The following is a 20,112-nucleotide window of genomic DNA, read 5'->3' on the forward strand; positions in this document are numbered from 1 at the left end:
CTTGACGATCCTAGGGACACAAGTTGTCTTTAAGCTCCTGGATGACAACGTGCTGGTGTCAGCCACTCACAGACAGATAGGCTGTGACAGATGTTTTTCCTTTAAACGAGTGAATTGATCCCCCACACACCACATGCTCCTGGGCACCAGGAGTAGAAATGAGAATGCCCAGGCCTCAAGACTCAGGAGCAGAGCCCCGAACAAAAAAGCTACAGCACCCCGTGTTACAGCTGAGCCTTGGGGTGCAGGCAGGTACCGGTTGCATCCAGGTCAAGGAGACAGCACAGCAGGACCAGTCCTTAGGGCCCAAGAGCCCTCCAGGAGCATCCATGCACGACATGCATGGTCCCTGATTAGAAACCACAAAGACACGTGTGGGGGTCTTGGCATCAGTGGAGCCCAAGCCCAGTTCCCAGGGGGGTCTTCGTACCCCACGGGTCTGAAGCCAAGCCTGGCTGTGTAAGCAGCTCCACCAGGTGCAGAGCATCAATCTATGCATTCCTAAGCCGTGGAGACAAGCCCGGCCTACCTCCCCTGGGGGGGTTCCGGCTTAACAACCCTGATAAATCACCACTGGCTCGTCTCGCCATGATCTCGATGAAGCGCCAGGACCAGATGTCCAGCCCGCAGGAAGACAGCCCTGCCAGACCACTGTCTTGCTTCGGAGGGGAGGAGGGGGATGTGTGTGTGAGTGTGGTGTGTGTGCTATGAATGTGTGTGTTTTTAAGCACACGCACACACACTTGCTGATATTTCCAAAAGTAATCAATGGGAAAATAAGCCAAAACTTTATTTAAGAAACAAAAATGGTTACCTTTATGTAGAGGGAAGGAAGTGGGGAGAAGGATCGGAATGGAATCCAGACTTTTCTGAGTGTGTCCTGTTTTACGGTCTTATGGTGAGGAGTATGTAAATTGTACATATAAAATGAAATCGAAAAGAAAATAGCAGACCCCAAAATTGAAAGCAAATGAAATCATGTTTCAAGTTGGTGGCGTAAACATGGAAAAAGTTTCTACTGGTAACTTATTTGGGTTCTGTTTTTCAATAACTTTATTTAAGTATAATAGACGTGCAATAAAATCCATATTTAAAGTGTACAATTGGATGAGTTTAGACAGATGGACACACCTGTGAAACCATCACAATTAAGATGGCGAACGTGTGTCACCCTCAAATGTTCCCCCATCTGTTTGTAATTTCCCAGACAACTGTGACCTGCCTTTGGTCACTAGCGATTAACTTGCATTTTCTAGAGTTTTATGTAAAGGAATCCTACAGAAAGAACTCTTTTTTGGTCTGGCATCTTTCATTCAGTATAACCATTTTGAGATTCATCCATGTTGTTTCATGTGTTAATAGTTCCTTTTTATTTCTGGGTAGTATTTGACTTTGTCAATAGACCACAATTTGTTTTTTAGCCATTCTCCTATTGATGGGGATTTGGGTTGCTTCCAACCGTTAGCTATTACAAATACAGCTGCTATGACTCTGTGTCCAGGTCTTGGTGTAGACATAAGCTTTCTTTTCCCTTAAGTAAATACCCAGGAGGAGAATAGCTAAATCATACGGTAGGTGTATGTTTAACTTTTCAGAAAATGCTAAACCGCTTCCCACAGCTGCATCGTTTTGCATTCCCACCACCGTGTAGGGGAGTCCGGTTCTTGTCCAGCCTTACCGACAGCACTCGCTGTGGTCATTCTTTTTAATTTTAGCCATTTTAATACCTGTGTAGTTCTACCTCATTGTGGTTTTAATTTGCCTTTCCTTAATGATTGACGATGACAAGCATCTTTTCACATGCTTATTTGCCATCCGTGTATCTTCTTTGCAGAAGTGTCTGTTCACATTTTTTGCCCATTTTTTGTCGTATTGTTTTCTTATTGAGCTTTGAGAGTTCTTTATACAGTCTTGAGATGCAAGTCCATTATTAGATACATGATTTACATGATTTGCAATTCTTTTCTCCCAGTTTGTGCTTATCTTTCCATTCTCCTAACAGCGTCCTTCAAAGAGGAGACATTTTTCACCCTAAAGGAGCCCAGTTTATCCATATGTTTGTGTGTGTTTTATTTTGTTTTGTTTGAGATAACGCTTTTGGTGTCATAGCTAAGAAACTTTTTTTAACCCAAAGTCATAAAGATTTTCTCCTATATTTTCCTCTAAGAGTTTTCTAGTTTTGGGTTTACATTCAGGTCTGTGATCCATTTGGAGTTCATATTTGTATATAGTACAAGGTATGGATCAGAGATTTTTTCTTTGTCTTGGCATATGGATATACAATTTTTAAAGAACTATTGGCTATGGGTTGAAAAGATTTTCTTTTTTCCACTGAACTGCCTTGAAACACTTTCCAAAAATCGAACGTCCAGATATGCACGGATCTCTTTCTAGACTCTTCACACTGTGCCATCAATCTATTTTGCTTCCTTTATGGCAATAACACACTGTCCTGATTACAGTAGCTTTATAAGGAGCCTTGAAATCACGTGTTGTTGGTCTGCCAATTTTGTTCTCTTTGTTGTTCCAGAGCCCTTGCATTTCCACATGAATTTGGGGATCAGCTTGTCAATTTCTACCAAAAACTACCTGCAGAGATGTGGATTGGAATTGCATTAAAACTACAGATTGATTTGGAGAGAAGTGACGGTTTAACAATATCGAGTCTTTTGACCCATGAACGAGATCTCTCTGTTCATTTGGATCACCTTTAATTTCTCTCAGCAATGCTTTATAGTTCTCATTGTATAGGTTTTTCACACAGTTTGCCATATTCATCCCCATTTTGTATTTTTATATTGTTGTAAATGGAACTGCCTTTTTAACTTCAGTTTCTCAGAATTTGTTGCTAGTATATAGATATACAATTTATTTTGAATATTGATCTTGTATCCTGTAATTTGCCAAACTTCCTTATTCTAGTAGTTTTTTTTTGTAGATCCTATTTTTTTTTGCCTGCAAATTAAAACAATTTTACTTCTGATCTTGATTTATTGACAAATAATATAAATAAATAATAATGTTTTATTAATTTTTCTTGCCATATAGCTTGTAATTGTCTATTCTTATAATAGCCACATCTAGTTTTGTTATCAAGGTAATACTGACTTCATAGAAGGGGTTTGGAAGTATTCAGTTTTCCTTATTCATATGATTGCAAATTTCTGGCGGGATATATTCTATAGTAAAAAGACGAACTAAATTTTAAACTCATTCAGTAGTCATGTTGTTAGAAAATTATTGGTATTACAATTTTGAAAACAAATACAGATATGTTGTAAGATAAAACAAAATATAATCCTATTAATCTTGTTAGAAATCAAGATTTTTTGCCTAAGAGAAAAGAGATACAAATATAAAAAGCAGTGAAGGTAAGTAAAAATCTTATGTTTTTTTCTTTTTTATGATTTTGTTAAGATATAATGTATTAATTAGTTACCAGGAGGAAAGAGGTAACTTTACAGTGGGGAATCCTGGGGGAAGCCATCTTTACTACGTGATCAGAATAAACGTCATCAGTCATGAGACATGGAAATTGTGCGCACCTGATAGGATGCAATAAGAACACAGCATCACTTGTTGGGAACCTGAAGCATGAGCTCCACTGGAACTGAAGAGCATCCTACAAAATAACTGGCTATTATCTTCAAAAGAGCCAAAGTCAGCAATCAAAGGCAGGCTGAAGAACTGTTCCAGACCGAAGGAGAGAGGAAAAGACAATGACAAATAAACCTAAGCTGATTCTGACCTGGATTCTTTTGCTAGACAGGAAAATATTGGGGCCATTGGTGAAACTCCTACAGAGTCTGTGGATCAGATGGCGGTAGTTGACAGGTGACCTCTGGCTACACAGGAGCATGTCTTGCCTGGTGGAAAATGCACAATAAAGTTTTTGGGAGTGCTGGGGATCAGACTGGCAATTTGCTCCCTTCTGTTTTCAGGAGTGAAAAGTTCTTTGTGCTGTACTTCCAACGTTCATGAAAGTTTGTCATTATTTGAAAAATAAACGTAGTTTTAAAACAGGAATTTCATTTCTCCAAAAACTTGAGACTCCTGAGCACAGCTCTCCTGTGTGCTAGAAGATAGCCCTGCAACTCTCCTGTCCAGAAATAGAAACAAAGAAAGCAATTCTTGGCCATTTCTCACATGTTCTGATCACACCTCTGCTCCTTAGCATCTGTGTATGCCTTTTCATGTGTTCAAGGATAGTGTGCATCCTGATTCTAAGCTACCACATCATTTGGGGTTTTTTTACTTTTCTAAAATCCTGATGTCCTGGAGCATTTTCACCAGGTTACACTAGTTAATTTCTCATTTCCAAATGCGGGAGGGCTCCTTGCAATGTCCTCCGGGCAGTGATGCACACACGCCGAGAGCTCCCACTGACACTGGAGTCACTGCAGGACCTCTGAGGACAGCGCGACTGCATTCTCTTGGACTAAAGTCCTTCTTCAGGGCAGCTGTGAAATTACACGCAATTAATTGAAAGGCCCCCTTGGGAACATAAAAGAACAGCTATTTTTAAAATGTCAGTATCCCTCACCAGACAGCATTAGCAACCCCACAGAAACCCCAGGTCTTAGGGGAAGTGGTCTGATTAAGAGTCGCCTCCATCAGTGCACAAAGGAGAAAGGGTCCTACGCACCAGCCAGCTCTGGTTAAAAACACCCGCTGATGTAAACTGTGCTTTAATGAATGCCAAAATGTTCCCAGATGCTCTCACGCACACTGGTCCCACGAGCTCCTCAATCACAGGCGTCTCTGTAAACTCTGCTTGAGAAGTAACTTTGCAGCATAGAGGACTAAGACCATAGGAAGGAATTCGTTCTCACTAGTAATATGGGATTTGTCAGCTCAGATCCAAGAGCAACTTAACGGCAATAACAATAACTTAATAACCAGACTGTTAAAAAAAAAAAAAGAAAAAGAGAAGAAACATTTATCTGCCATTACCAAATTGTACAAAGAAAGGCAAAGTGAAGTGGTTGATTCAGGTAAACACTGAATAAATTCCAGACAATCCTCTCCTTTTGAATAAAATTGGGGGATCTGATTAGTGCACCTTGGCTGGTTGTGCCGACTGAATTGTGTCATTTTTATATCAGAACAGGTACCATCTGCACAGAAGATAAGCCCTTCAGATGAGTGTTGAGATGGCCCATGCAATTTGCACAGGGCTCCGCCGTTTTCAAAGTGCCAGCTGACAACTGCCCCATTTCAGCCTAGAGCATAGCGTGAATTTCAAGTCACGCCCAGTAAAGCCATGCACGGACATGTTTGGTGATGATGTGATAAAGGGATGCCAACATCAGAGATGCCCTAAGGTGCATGCTTTCGAGAGGATGTGACTGACGAAGACAAGATCTATGCGAGGCACCATGTCTGCGTGGCTCCTGAAAATGTCTTCATCGTTGTAAGACACTAAGGTGAAGATGCCATCGAGATTTGGGTCAGATGTGGGCAGAAGGTAAAACTGAGATTTTCTAAGTGCAATTTTTTGTCTTCTGAAAGGAAAGAAAAGCCATGCAGAGCTCCAGACGCCCATTCTCCTCCTCTCTCAACACTCGCCTCCGACAGCAAGGTGGAGACCTCTCGGCCTTCTCAGAGCTCAGAAACAGAGATCCTCTCCTCCTCCCCACAGTGGCAGCCACAGGTCTCATTCACCGCCCCCCACCCTACCTCAAAGCGGGGCCTTTGCCAAGCTCCTCTTACTTGGCACCCCCTCCATCTACTAGCATGGTCGAGCGCTCCCCACTGTAAAGGGACACTCCCTCAGCCACATGGTTTCACCAGAGTGTGGCCTTGTCTGCTACGGTTTCGTATTCTATTTTGAAATTATTTTATTGAGGTATATCGGTTTATAACGTGTAATATCAGACGTACATTATCATATATCAGTTTCTGTATAGACTGCCTCGGGCTCACCACCAATAGTCTAGCTTCTATCCATCATCATACACATGTGTCTCTTTACCCCATATGCCTACCACCCAACCCCCTTCTCCTCTGGTAACCACCAATCTGTTCTCTTTCTCCATGTGTTTGTTTATCTTCCACATATGAGTGAAATCATACAATGTTTGTCTTTCTCTGTCTGGCTTATTTCACTTAGCATGACACCCTCAATGTCCACCCGTGTTGTTGCAAATGGGACGATTTCGTCTTTTTTATGGCTGACTAGTACTCCATTGTGTAATATACACCACATGTTCTTTATCCAGTCACCAGTTGATGGGCACTTGGGTTGCTTCCATGTCTTGGCTGTTGTGAATAGTGCTGCCATGAACATAGGGGTGCATAAGTCTCTTTGTATTGTTGATTTCAAGTTCTTTGGATAAGTACCCAGTAGTGAGACAGCTGGGTCATAAGGTAGTTCTATTTTTAATTTTTTGAGAAATCTCCATACTGTTTTCTGTAGTGGCTGCACCAGTTTGCATCGCCACCAGCAGTGAGTGATGGTTCCGTTTTCTCCACATTTTCTCCAAAGTTCGCTAATTTTTGTCTTGTTAATTACAGCCATTCTGACAGATGTAAGGTGATATAGCATTGTAGTTTTGATTTGCAAAATAATTAGTGACGTTGAACATCTTTACACCTGCCTGTTGGCCATCTGTCTATCTTCTTTGGAAAGATGTCCGTTCATACCCTCTGCCCATTTTTTGATTGGTTTGTTTGTTTCTTTATTGTTTAGTTGTATGAGTTCTTTATATATTTTGGAAATTAACCCCTTGTTGGATATACGATTTGCAAATATTTTCTCCCGGTTGATGGGTTGTCTTTTCATTATACGTATATATATATGTATGTTTTATTTTCACTATACATGCTTTATTTCTCATTCTGTTACCCATTGTGGTCTGGTTTCCTCTCCACCACTTTACAAACTGTGCTCACTCTAAGATTACATTCTGACTGTCGAGTTTAGTGACCCGTTGTCATTGGCCTGGGGTTGCTTTCTCGGCCTCCTCTGACTGTCTTGACCCGCAGCTCCCTCCTGAACCTCCACCCTCTCGTTGCTCACCTCTGGGGCTCCCCGTTTTCCTGAGAGCAGACCCTCTGCTCCTGCTCCTTACTCCTGCCCTCCCCCGGCTGTCCCTTGCACCCCAGTCATCCCCAGGTTCTTCCTGGATTCTCTGCTCTTCTGGTTTTGTGCACTAACGTTGGGGCATCTCGTCCTCTGGGCTGATGGCTTCCACATCCCAGTCTGCATCCCCAGGTTCTCTGAGTTCCGTGCCATGTATCCAAGGACTGGCTAGGCATGTGCATCTGGAAGTTGATTGACCCCTCAAACTCAATGCATCCCAGATAAAATTCAATACATTCTCCCCCAAAACTCTTCTGACCCTCACATTCTTGATCCTGAGTGTTGGTTTCACCAGTCACCCATCTTGGGAGCTAGAAATGCAGGTCCAGTCAGTCATACGGCCCTCTCGACTACACCTCGCTGAGGACTCGTATCTCCTCGTCTCCACACCCACCTGCTCTGCTTTCCTTCACATTCTCCTCCTCTTCCCTCAGGCCATCCTTAGCAATTACAACGAGCCCCTCACTGCCTCCCCTCACCTGCACTCTGCTCCTGCATGAGCTGAACTATCACAGGCCCGTGTGGGTCATCTTATAACGAAACACGGTGTGGTCACGTCTTCCAAAGCTGTGGAGAGGTCAGTGCAGATAAGAACTGAAGGAAACTCCCTCCAAAATCAGACTGCTCTGGGACATGTGATTATTTTTAGTTTGACGTCCCCCAAGACATTACGCCCTGGGTCCCTGCCCACCCCACCCTTGGTCCCATTGGCTTGGTCCAAACCCAAACCTCACCCCCTCGGAGCCTGCGCACTCTCCCCATTCAGGGCAGATAAGCAACACCTGTGGCTGGACCACTTTGCTCCTAACAGCATCCATTCAGGTTACTCCCACTCTCCTCGAGCCTGAAACGCCAGACGTGACTCCTGTTTGGTGGAAAATTCCCTCAACTCTCCTCTTTTGGCCTCGAAGTGTCCATTTGTTTCTGTACACGCTCCCTTCCTCAAGCTTGCCTCCGAGAGGACGTGTTTCTTTCTCTCCTGACTGCATCCCCCCGCATCAACTCCTATGATCCGGCCCCTCTCCTCTCCTCCTCTCTCCCCACTTCCCGTGTGTTTGTGCAGACTCCCATAGATCACCTTTTCCTACCTCCTGACGAAAACATGGAGTTTCTCCCATCCTAACGAAAACCCTCTCTGTCTCCCCTGCCTTCCTCTCGCCTTCCTTTTTTACAATTCCTCTTAAAAGCTAACCTGCTCGTCTATTCTTAGCGTCTCCCTGTCTTTGCCACCCAACAAGGACTTAAGTGCTAGCTGCAATCTGAATTTTATTTCCACTAGGGTACAAAAATTATTCTTCTGAAAACAACCCCCACATCTAAGACCATCTCACACAGGGTCGTAAAAATATAATGGAGATTTTCCCTGTTGTCTGGCAGTGGAGATGAATTTTGTGCAATTTTTCAAGACAAATTTAAAATAGTATGATATGAAGCGTGAGTAGAGTCTCACCTTATGTACAAAGATCGAAAGGATTGACATCACGCAAATCCAAAAGCAAAAGAAATGTGACGCCTCTCCTAATCCCAAAGCTGGTAGGATGAGGAGATTGTAAACTGTTTTGTGCCTCAGTGGCACTTCTTAGCTGGGAAACAGAAATCCTGCCACCCTTTGTTAGGAGACTTGAATTACGTGAGTGCCGGACCGTAAGAACGTGGGGCTTGATCCTCAGAGAAGATGCCCCACAGAGCTGGAACAAGGAAGGGAAAAAATGGCGTCAAAGCCTGAATTTGAACCCTGGTCCTGAGTCCCGAGCTGCAGGAAGGAAGGAAAGAATGGAGGAGAGGATGTAAGAGGCAGGTTCTGTGGCCCCAGCCCCAGACAGAGCAGCCCCAGCTAAAGTGGTGCAGCCCCACGAGAGACCCGCTGTGTCTCGCATCCTGGAAATGCTGCTGCTCGCCCTCCTTAAAGCACCGATGGAAGAGCAATCTAGAAAGAGGAAAAGCAACTATACTCATGACAGAAATCGGCAGGAGAGACTAGACCTTGATTCAGAACGACCCCAGATGGCGAGTTTGCAGGAAAGCTCGTCTTCACAGATGGGTGCACTGCTCAGTGAGTGACTCCAGGCTGTCGTGTCTGGTAGTCTTTCTTTTCCCTAATGTAGTATCTGATCCAAAGCAGGTGCTCTGTCATTCTGCACTGAATGCCTGCCGGAATCTGCTAATGAGCTAGCACAATTGCCTTTTTCTCTCTGATAACAGAAACATAAATCAGTGTAGCTTCGCAGTCAGAGGAGCTGGGTGAATTCAGAATTAGCAAACATCATCTTTTCGTCTCTCATCCCTGTTTTTTAACCATGAATTAACGTATTTCCTATCTTAATTATCATGAAAGAAAGTTAGTCGGTTGTAGAAATGAGCTAGGCACGCACCTGGACCAGAAGTTATGGGGAATGTCACTGCTTGTTGAAAGATTTGTAAAACCACAGTTTGTGTTCTAAGAAGGCAATGTCATGAGAGTGAACTCCAGGTGGGGCCAATCTGAGGGTCAGTCTGCAGTCCCAATGCTGTGCCATCATCTTGCGGGTGTAGACGGATCCGCACGGTGGGCTGTGGGATGAGCCAGGGGTTCAGGAGGTTGCACTGTAACAGCAGACCCTCTTAACAGAGCATCCACGCTCCCTCCAGCCTGGAGCTTGTCCCTCAGGGCAGATGTCCCACGGAGCTGGAACAAGGAAGGAAAAAAATGTCATCAAAACCTGAGTTTGAACACAGGACCTGAGTCATGACCTGCAGGAAGGGAGGAAAGACTGAAGGAGAGGGTGGAGGGGGAAGATTCTGGGAGAGAAGGGAACAACGTCAGTGGCGGCTTCTCCCAACCCAGGACCAAGAGCTCGAACAGGGACCGCCTTTCACAGTTTGTAATTTGCTGGGAGTACAAGAAGTCTTGACTCTCATTTGCATAAGGAAATAGGGTCCCTTTGGTGTCCTTTCAGGGAGAATTCTCTGCATCCCTTCTGTTTCATGCCTCCCGTGTGCACACCAGGGGGCGCCCTGTCCACACCAAGGGGAGCTGGCCGCCCAACGAGGATGGTTCTGCACCCCGTGGCCGCCAAGAGCCACAGCCTACCCAGGAGTGTTCCTTGAAATCGGACACGCATTTCCGACCTATGTCAAAGCTCTTACAGGTCTTAAGTGCTCTGATTTTTAGAAACAAGCCTGTTTGGGGGCCTTGTCCTTAAGGATATGCTCTTACCGTCTCCCTTAGATCAGAACAAACTGCAGGGTCTGAGTCGGTGACCTCTCCAAGGAACGTGCAGGGGAATCTCCCAGAGGATGAGGACAGTCCTGGGCTCGCTGTGTGGGGTGGGCGTCCCTAAGTGTCAGTTCCTGACAACGTGTCACCCAAGCGAGACTCCTGATCTGTCTCTGTGCCAACTCAAGCCTTTTATTAAAACCCAATATTCCACATCAAGCAATAAAGGCACAATTGGAATGCAGGGCATCAATTTTCAGTCTACTGGATTAGGAAAGTGTTAAAAACTCACAGAATGCTCATTGGGCCAGGGTTCAGTCAGAGTGTCATCCTGCATCCTTGCTGGTCCAGATGGAAAGTGATTTAAGAGTTGGTTTGGGAACGCTGCCTGGCAGGAGATGGCAAAGGCTATAGAAATGGATGTGTCCTTTTACCTATTAAATCCATTTCAAGGAATCTAACTGAAGGGAAAAAATTCTAAATATGGAAAGACCACTATACATAAAGACGTTCATGAAAGTTCCATGTCTAATAGGACTAGTTCAAACACTCTTTGAAAGACTTAAAATAGAGAGGAACCCTAGTACTTTCACTCAATAGAATATCATCTAGACGTTAATATTATGGTTCCCTGTCGTATGGAGCAAGCAAAAGGCTCCACATTGCATTTGCAAACATGTAAAATATAAGCATCGTGAATCAAGCCCCGAAGAATCTAAACCAAAATACTAGTATTTCAAAAATGAGATTCTGCTCTTCTTTTCTGGCCTTTCTAAATTTCATGTGATATGCTTATGTTTTATTTTATGATTGAAAATTAAATAGAATTTACTTCTTTTTAAAGAAAATTTAAAATATATTTTAGATTATATTATCATGAGAGATCAAATGTTGTTCAACAGAAAACCAAAATCTGCCAAGACTAATTTTATACCTCTAATTTTGCTTGAGAAGGAGTTCTTGCTAGAAGTGACGATACGCAGCATGGCAATAAAATAAAGATGGCCACGGTTAGAGACAGAGCGTGAGGTCCAGAACCCCAGCCCTGCATCCATGAGGCACCATTGGTTATCAGCAGAGGAATCCTAGCAAATTATCTAACTTTTATTTGCATCAGTTTCTCCATCTGTAACATGAGGGTGGAAAGAGTCCACACTTCACGAGGCTTTTGTAAAGATTCAAAAGAAATAATTTGTGTTAAAACTCTCGTATAAAATAAGGTAATTTATTTACCAAACATTTCTTTGTCTCATCAAACCCATTAAGCATCCATCAGTGTGTTGGGCACTCACCAGATGAAGAGGAATGAGATACATCGTTTCTTCCTTAAAGAAATTTACAAAATCCATCTGGAAAAGCCAACCAGACCATCAGCAACTACATCCGACCTCAGGTGCCCTTTCTCCGTGAGGATGTGTTAACCTACGTGTTTGGATTTGCAGGATCAGCTTTAAAGCGGCTTCAGATTGCTGGTGTTCTGAGGAGATTTTTTTATTTTCAAATGTGTGGCATTTTTTAACTGATTCCTGGATTTTTTGGCAATCACCAATGTTCTCTTGGAAAAACGAAGTACTTTTCATTTTAAAGAAAAAAATATTGGAATTTTGTCTTATTTGTTTACATGCTTCAAGTGGCAAATAAGGAACACAAAAAGGTATCCACGTTTCCAAATAAATTCAGGTAAGGGTGCAATTCCTACTCTCCTGTCGTCCGTCCTGTGGGACACTAATTTGCATTCTCTGCCTTTGCACCCAATGCCCCAAGAGTCATTCTTTACCCTCTGCTCTTCCAACATCTTGAGAAATTGGGCTTTCCATTCTACTTAAAAACACAGACATTCCAGCACTCAGAATCATTCCAGAGCAGAAAAAAGCGGAGTCAGACTCAGGGAAGGAAAGCAAAGCTTTCCGGTTTCTTTTTTGAGTTGTACACAAGGTTTATCTCTAGAAAAAGAGCCAAGGTCTTGTGTGGTGCCTCCCAGAGCTTCTCCATTGGTTGAGAAATCCTATGGAGAAGGTTCTTCTAGCCATTGCCAGAAGAGCGTCATTCCATTTAAAACGCATCAACGTCTTCTTCAAAATCCCAGTTGCCCATAATAATAAACATGGAAAGCCATGTTTCATATGTCATTGTCATAGTAAGTCCTGGTGGTTCTATCAGTGATAAATGGGAGCAGATGAACTCTCTCCTGTCTCTGCCCAGATGAGGGAAAGGGGAAAATGTAGAGAGCATTTCTGTGCGTTTTCATCGCAGGAAGAGCATCTGGGTCCTGGAGGGGCAGGTTACCGGGTACCCTCGACCCCTGGAGCTTCTCCTTCAAGGCTGCCACCCAGTGCCACCACAGGGAAGAAGCAATTCCCATGACACCGAGCACCAGAACTGATCCAAGCCCAGCCCCACTTCACCCTGAGAAACAACTTGATCCACAAGAAGTGACTTGCAAACCAGCTGAGTATAGTTAATGCACGCTTCTCTCCCTGGAGCGTCCATGATGAGAAGACAAGCCATTTCTCCAGGCTAATACCTACCTTCCACTGTCGGCCATCGGGGCCTGATGACAGAACCCTCCCCTGCTTTGGTCCCTGCCCCTCGGCCAGAAGGGAACAGATCCATCAGGAGATCCGTCACAGCTCACCCGGGACACAAGGCTTCAGCGTATTTTCTGTGAAGGACAGGGGACGGCAGTGTTTCTGATTCAGCCCTGTTAATAGTTTTTAACTAGGGTTTACAACAAAAAGAAGGGGATTTCTTCAGAGTAACTCAACACAGAATAGATGGACTTACAAACACGAATGACTAAAGGCTCAAGTTAATCGTGTGCAGGCCCTACAAGAGGGAGCTTAGAGCTACACCAAGCTCAGTGCCGGAGCAGCTCCCTTCACAGGCCTGGGGTTCCCGCCCTGCACCCCATCTCTGCTGACCTGCTCTGCATCTGCTTTTCACGGCAGGGTCCTCAAACTGCGGCCCACGGGCCGAATTTAGCTATTTTGGTACAGGCTGTGAGTGAGAGTGATTTTTACATCTCAAAGGAATTGAGAATCAATGAAAAGAAGAATATTTCACATCGTGTAAAAATTATATGAAATTCAACTGTTCACGTCCATTAATAAAGTTCTGGATTTCATCAATAAAAATTTATAGAAATTTGCTCTTCTCTCTAGCCATCTAAATACCTACATGAGATGCTCAATTTGGTCTCCTGTCCTGAGATAACTAAAATTCTTCCTCTCTGACCCTTTGTCGAATGAGGTTGCCCCTCCCATGTAGGTTCTCCCCCAACACACTCCCCAGCACTCCTCTGCCTCCCACTGTGACGACTCCACCCACAAGAAAATAACTCTCCCTCAGTAAGTGTTGGAATATGCTGAGAGTTTTAATTCTGGTCTCTGAGCAGACAGGAGCCAATGCTCCAAATGCTGATATTTTCCTCCTGGGCCAGTTGTGGTTCCTTTCTCTGTTTTGGAAGGGAGCTATTTATTTGTGCAGGATTTATTTTTCTTAATAAGCGATGAGGTAACACGGGATGGGATGCGTGTGGGAGAAGGACTTCAGGAAAATAAGTCAGATCGGCACAAACTAAGCTGGTGTCTGTTTGTGGATGTTTTTCCTTCCATCTCCAACGCCGGACACAAGTTGACGATGATTTAGTTCTGCTCTGGGGCCACATTCTTTCAAATGGAATGAGGTATTCTGATAAAAATCTAGTGATGATGCTATGTTTTGTTTTATTTTTCCAGTTGTCAGGAGAAAAAGTGTTTCCTCAACTTGAATTTTCTCTCCCATAACTTTTTCCGTAAATCCTTGGCACAGGCTATTACTCTCCCACTGGAGGCCCTCTTCCTAAAGCAGAGACCCCAGAAGTGGGTGAACAGGGAGACCCCACCCCATCACGGGGGACCCGGAGGATGACACCTCCCTTGGCTGCATGACTCCAGGCAGAGCAGGAGAAAATCAAGCAACTTTGTGCCAGAATTCAATCCACAGGACCAATCAGAAAACTGAAGCTACAATGTAGTTAAATGTACCTGATGTCATGTAGCTAAATGTCATCGTGGGCACCTACTTGACAGAAGATACGGCAAATCTTCCTGGAAGAAGCAGAATACAAGAAAGACTGTGACACTGTGAGAAAAAACACACAATCCTTCAGAGAAATGGTCGGAAGACGTGAGGCGTTTCACAAATGATGAGCACGAATATTCAAGGTATTATTGAAAGATGCTTCATCTCATCATTATTCAAGGAAACACAATTAAAACCACAATAATTTTTCACATTCAGCAAAATTGCAAAAAGTAACTCTGTTGGTGAGAAGATGGGAGAACAGAATCCCTCCTGCCCTGAAACCAAGAGAGGAGGGTCGTCCCACCATGTTGGGAAGGATTTGATGGAACCAGTGACATTGACTATGGGTGATGGATAGAAACAAGCAGCTCCTATCCTAAGCTTTGTCTTAGGAAAACTCCTGCAGACGCGTACCAGGAGGACACAGGTGAGAAGTTTCAAAGCAACATTGTAATGGGGGAGAAAGCTGGAGACAAGAGTGGCATGGATCAATAAATAGTGGTGTAATCATAAAACAAATCACTCTAAAGCAAAAATACGAATTAACTACTGTCGCATGCATTGGCACGGATGAAGCCCAAAACTTGATATTGAGTGAGAAATAGCGAGCTGTAGAAGAATAATAGTGGCTTCTATTTATGTTCTAAAGGCTCCACCTATATTAACTCATTTAATATAACTACTCTAAGAAGGGCAGACTATGATCATCCATTTTACAGAGGGGAAACTGAGGCACAGGAGGTTAAATCATACAGCTGTGAGTATTGGAGCAGAGACTGAAACCCAGCATTCGAGAACTCTCAACGGCTATGTTATACTCAAGAAAACCACACGATAGGACTCCATTTGTATAAATGTGAAAAATGGACAAAACCAACAACATATATGGGGAAAATCTTAAAAGAAGAGTAGAGGAATGACAAACACAAACTTCAGACTAACTTCCTCCTCCTTGCAGGGGAGGGAGAAACATACTCGGAGAGCCTGAGGGAAACCTCTTAAGTTTTCAGCAATCGACTTCTTGTTCAGCGGGGCGGCAGGCACAAGGGCGCTCCTTTTACTGCTATTCTCTAAACTCACAGACACGTCCCTCACACTCCAGCGGGTGTACCAGTATCTTCCGATGGCCCCCTCCCCGATGAGCCAGCCCCGCTCCAGCAGTGCCTGCTCTGCCAAGACGAGCCCAGAGGATCAACTAAACAGAAACACCGAACGGGAAATCAGCTCAGAAAAGACCATGAGATGTGTGGCTGGAAACAGCAGCTCCTGGACCGTGTTGCTCTTTAGGACCAGGCTAGGGCCAGAAATCTGCATTTGAACCAGCCTCCTGCAGCTAATTCTGGGTGGTCTCCATGACCAGAATTTGGGAATTGCCAACCTAAAAATGTAGCCCACCGCCAGGGTCTTCGTCTCCCAATTTCGTAGTTTCTATTTGCTTCCGTTCCTCCAGGAATTCAGCAATATTGCTGAGCACCTGCTGTTGACCAGGCTCTTCTCTAGGAGAAGTGAACCAGTAGACAATGTTTCTGACCCCATGGGTAATAGAGAGCACTGATGTGTTGGCTACAAAGAAAACTGAGGCAGAATGCGGAAGGCATGGGAGGCAAGCAAAGGGCTTGGGGGGAGCCTGTGGACTGTGGCCCCCAGGAGGGCTCACCCCCTGGCTGGAAATCCCAGAGTCCAGGCAGGTGAGCATTTCCACTTCCACCTGCAGCGCCAGCCAGTCAGGGAGACCCCTTCCCTGGAGAATGATGTCCCCTCCCCTGCAGGGCTCCCCAGGTGCCAGTGTTCACACACTCGGATAAAGAGTCCCCTGTCCGTCCCGCTCAAGAGGATGCAGGGTTAGCTTCCCAGGTCTCTGAAGCCCAGAGTGGGTCTGAGGTAGAGGTGCTGGGCTCCTCTGAGATTGCATCCTTTTACGCTGCCTTGAGTAGCTGCCAGGCATCCTCCAGACACCCCCAGCACGGTCGTCATCTCCCTGGTAGGCTCTGCGCCCGCCCGTTTCCATCATCACCTCATCTCTTCCATGCATCCTCGATGCTGCAGCCAATTAGCATCACAATAAAAGGTGTCCTTGTCACTCAGCACCTCCACCCCTCCGCAGACTCCACGCCCTCCACTCTTGCCTGGCCTCGCCTCTGAAGGGACTGACATGTTGGCCTGAAACGTCAGCCACACCCAAGCTGCCTCCTCTCTCCAGGTGAGGCCGGCCTTCCACGCATCCTCATTTGCATACTTGCTGTTTCCTCCTCCTGGAAGCCTGTTCATCCTTCAAGATGGAGCAGACTCGCTGAGAAGAGATGGGACGATTTCCACCCTCCCCATGGCAGAGACAGCGGCTGGCTCTCTAACCTTCCAGAGGGCACACTTACAGCTCGTCTTACAGGCGCTGTGACTTGTGCGGATGTCTCTCCCTCCTCCATGACACTGTGCGTGTCCTGAGCAACTTTGAAGTCCCAGACCTGGCGGAGGGGCCTGGCGTGGAGAAGGTGCCACAGAACATCGAACGAGTGGATGTGGCCAACGCTCGCTGCAGGGCTCGCTGGTCGACCTGTTTAGAAAATCTTATTGCTCTAGCACTGGTCCTTGACTTTACTCATTGTAATTTTTTATGTACGCAAAAATGGTCCCTTGCAGTCTGTGCTCCAACTGTTCATTGCTTTCTCTACTTTTAGAGATTAAACCATAATAAAGAACACTTTTAAAATCCTTTATTCAATCCCAGTTTTTCCAGTCGACACACACCTCACACCCACACCTTCCCTGGGGACGATGACAGTCTGCTTTAAAGACATCTGAGGGGCCGGCCCGGTGGTGCAGCGGTTAAGTGCACACATTCCGCTTCTGTGGCCCGGGGTTCACTGGTTTCGATCCTGGGTGCGGACACGGCACCACTTGTCAAGCCATGCTGTGGGAGGCGTCCCACATATAAAGTAGAGGAAGATGGGCCCGGATGTGAGCTCAGGGCCAGTCTTCCTCAGCAAAAAAGGGGGGATTGGCAGCAGATGTTAGCTCAGGGCTAATCTTCCTCAAAAAAAAAAAAAAAGTAAAAAATAAAGACATCTGAGAAGCAATTTCCCACTGAATGAAGGAAGCCCATTCTGATGTCTTTTGCTGTTGTTGAGGAGGAGATGGGCCCTGAGCTAGCATCTGTTGCCAATCTTCCTCTTTTTTTTTTCCTCCCCAAAGCCCCAGTACATTGCTGTATATCCTAGTTGTAAGTCCTTCTAGTTCGTCTATGTGGGACGCCGCCACAGCATGGCTTGATGAGTGCTGTGTAAGTCCACACCTGGGATCCGAACCAGAGAAACTCTGGGCCACCAAAGTGGAGCATGTGAACTTAACCACTCGGCCGTGGGGCCAGCCCCTGATTTATTTTTTTATGAGCTGCTTCAATCATATTAGCTTCTCCACACCCAGCACCTCTCGGGCGCCTTCCCAGACATTCTGCTTTCTCCTCTGAGTTTTGGCTTCTCGTTTCATGTGATTCCAAGGCGGGCTGGCGAAGTCACCAGGAGCTTCCTCTTCTGAAGATTCTTCTGTTCAAGTAAGCCTCCACTGAAAAATCCTGTTGGCTTTTGCAAACTCAATAACCCTGTGTTCTGAATTTATGTCGATCTTGTATCCCCCCATGATTGTAGCTTCTGTTACCGATTTTCTTCTGGATTTTCACCTGTGCTCATATTTAAATCAGATAAAAGATATTTGCTTATTAAAAGTGCTGTGACTGGCTCAGAGTAAATACTCAAATGGCAGTGATTTCTCTTACCATCTAGATTTTAAACCTCTCAAAGACAGTACAACCATCCTCTACTCTTCTAATATTGATAATAATAGATAGCATTTCTTGAGTGTTTGCAAAGTAAGGCCTTGTTCTAAGGACTTCACATGTTTTAAGTGGTTTATTCTTCACAACCACTCTATGTGGGCACCTTTTTGGGGACCAGTTTACAGATAGAGAAACTGAGGCATTGTGGGCCCAACATCCCACAGCTAAGAAGTGTCAGAATTGGGATTCGAAGCCAGTGTGCATGGCTTAGCGCATTTAATGCGAATGCCTGACTCATGGCAAATACTGCTGGCTCAGTTCTTCCTGGATCTTGACATAATTTCTTCATATTCTTGGAGATGGAGAAAGCAGATTACTATCCTTTATAATAACTCTAAGAAATGTGCAGACTTCTAACCCTAAAGTACAATCTCTTCGTGCAGTTTTATAAACTTGTTTAAGATTTCTAATTTTTCCCTAGCCAGCAAGTACAGTGCCAAGGTGGTAGGGCCAAGAATTGTCATGAATCAGAATGCACACGTCTCCGCTGTGTTTTATTACTCAAGGGGAAGCCAGACATTCAATCAACAACTTCACAATGAAATTGAGCCATAAGCCACGATTGCGGGAAACACCCTCTGAAGGGTACCTGCCCAGATTTTAACACGTTACTTGATTAATAAAATAACACTCCCTTTGCTAGAAAGCCTCTGGGTGTTTGCACAACACTTTAAGACCAAAACGAATAAATACATCATCAGTTTAATTACCTAATAAGTAAGCCACCCTGAGAAGCTAAAGCGTATCTCCCAGCATGGAGTTCTCAGGAACTTGTCACTGACATCCAAAATCAGCATGAGCACGTAAAGGTCACATGACCAGCTTCCACGGGTGAACACAGATCCCTTCCTGTGCCCAAGGTCCATGGTATCCACTGAGCAGAAGCCAACCTTCAGGTTGGAGCTGAAAGGGGGCGGGAGTGAGACTCATGAGCCTGGCGTCTGACCTTGGGTGGTAACATGATGCTTGCTGGTGAGACTCTGGCAGGGGTTCCCCACCCCTTCACACCAGCATCACCTGGGATGTTTCAGACAAGACCAATGCATCGGTTCTTCCTATGTCAAGAGTCTGATTAAATCGTTTGAGGACGGGAGGGGGGCTGACAAGCACTAGTAATTTTTCAGGAGTCTTCCAGGTAAGGCTCTATGACACAGCCAGGATGGAGGCCCCTTGGAGAAGTGAAGAGAACAATGAGGCTCTGCTAGCTATTGATGAAGACCGCTCAGGAATATCTACCAATGGTACCGTCATGCACGTGGTCATCACATAAGAGTCCTCCTGTCTCCGGGGCAGCCCTGGGCCCTTCCCTGATCTCCATTCACGGGCCTATCTTCTCCACCATGTTTGCCCCTGAATGTTATTTTTAACTAGTATAAAAACATTGAAGAACGTTGAGAAATAATAGACGTTGAGCGCACTGAATGATCCCGCTTGGGTTTTAGACTTGGTGTTGTTCTTATCCTGAGTCCGTGGTGTCAGATTGGTTCTGTGTCCTTCACTGTGGTGAGAAGTCTACGGGCATGCAGCCCTGAGGGACACCGGAGTTGTTGGGGGCTCCCCTCCCAAGCACAACGCATTAAAAGGTTGAGCCGGGTGTTCACCTGCACGTGAACTACCAGCCGTGAGGCAATGATAGGCCATTTTCTCACCCTGTATCAGTCAAATACTTTCACATAACGTGCTCCCCTCATTGACCTGCCATTCACAGGATGATTGAAAGCACGTATTTCTCCTAGAAATTCTGTCCAGTTGCTTAGCGTCTGAGAGTCTAACTCAAGCCAATTCCACCTAAAAGATATATCTGTTCTATCAGAAGAGCAAGATGTCATGAGTCATCAATACACAAAGGAGTTCAGGCCCCCAGCGCGTTCCACAATGGGAAGTCAAGCTCACTGTTCTGTAGAAAAATGGTTGTGTTTCCCCCACTCAGAATAAAAT

General features: G+C 45.0%; 2 long non-coding RNA genes across 3 annotated transcripts in view; both read right to left on the bottom strand.

Annotated features, from left to right (window-relative positions):
* Positions 1–1,026: 1,026 nt before the first annotated feature.
* On the bottom strand, positions 1,027–3,687 carry LOC139080753 (uncharacterized). Its single transcript, XR_011535495.1, has 2 exons — positions 3,546–3,687; positions 1,027–2,589 (listed from the first exon to the last, which is right to left on the bottom strand). It is a non-coding gene; the product is annotated as an uncharacterized lncRNA (long non-coding RNA).
* Positions 3,688–8,333: 4,646 nt separating this feature from the next.
* Positions 8,334–20,112, bottom strand: part of LOC139080751 (uncharacterized) — a 38,794-nt gene continuing 27,015 nt past the window's right edge. For both annotated transcript variants that reach the window (XR_011535492.1, XR_011535493.1), the window contains exon 3: positions 8,334–9,749. This is a non-coding gene — a long non-coding RNA (uncharacterized lncRNA). The remainder of the gene's footprint in view (positions 9,750–20,112) is intronic.

This window comes from Equus przewalskii, chromosome 32, assembly GCF_037783145.1.
Source record: "Equus przewalskii isolate Varuska chromosome 32, EquPr2, whole genome shotgun sequence".
In the NCBI taxonomy this organism is placed as follows: domain Eukaryota; kingdom Metazoa; phylum Chordata; class Mammalia; order Perissodactyla; family Equidae; genus Equus; species Equus przewalskii.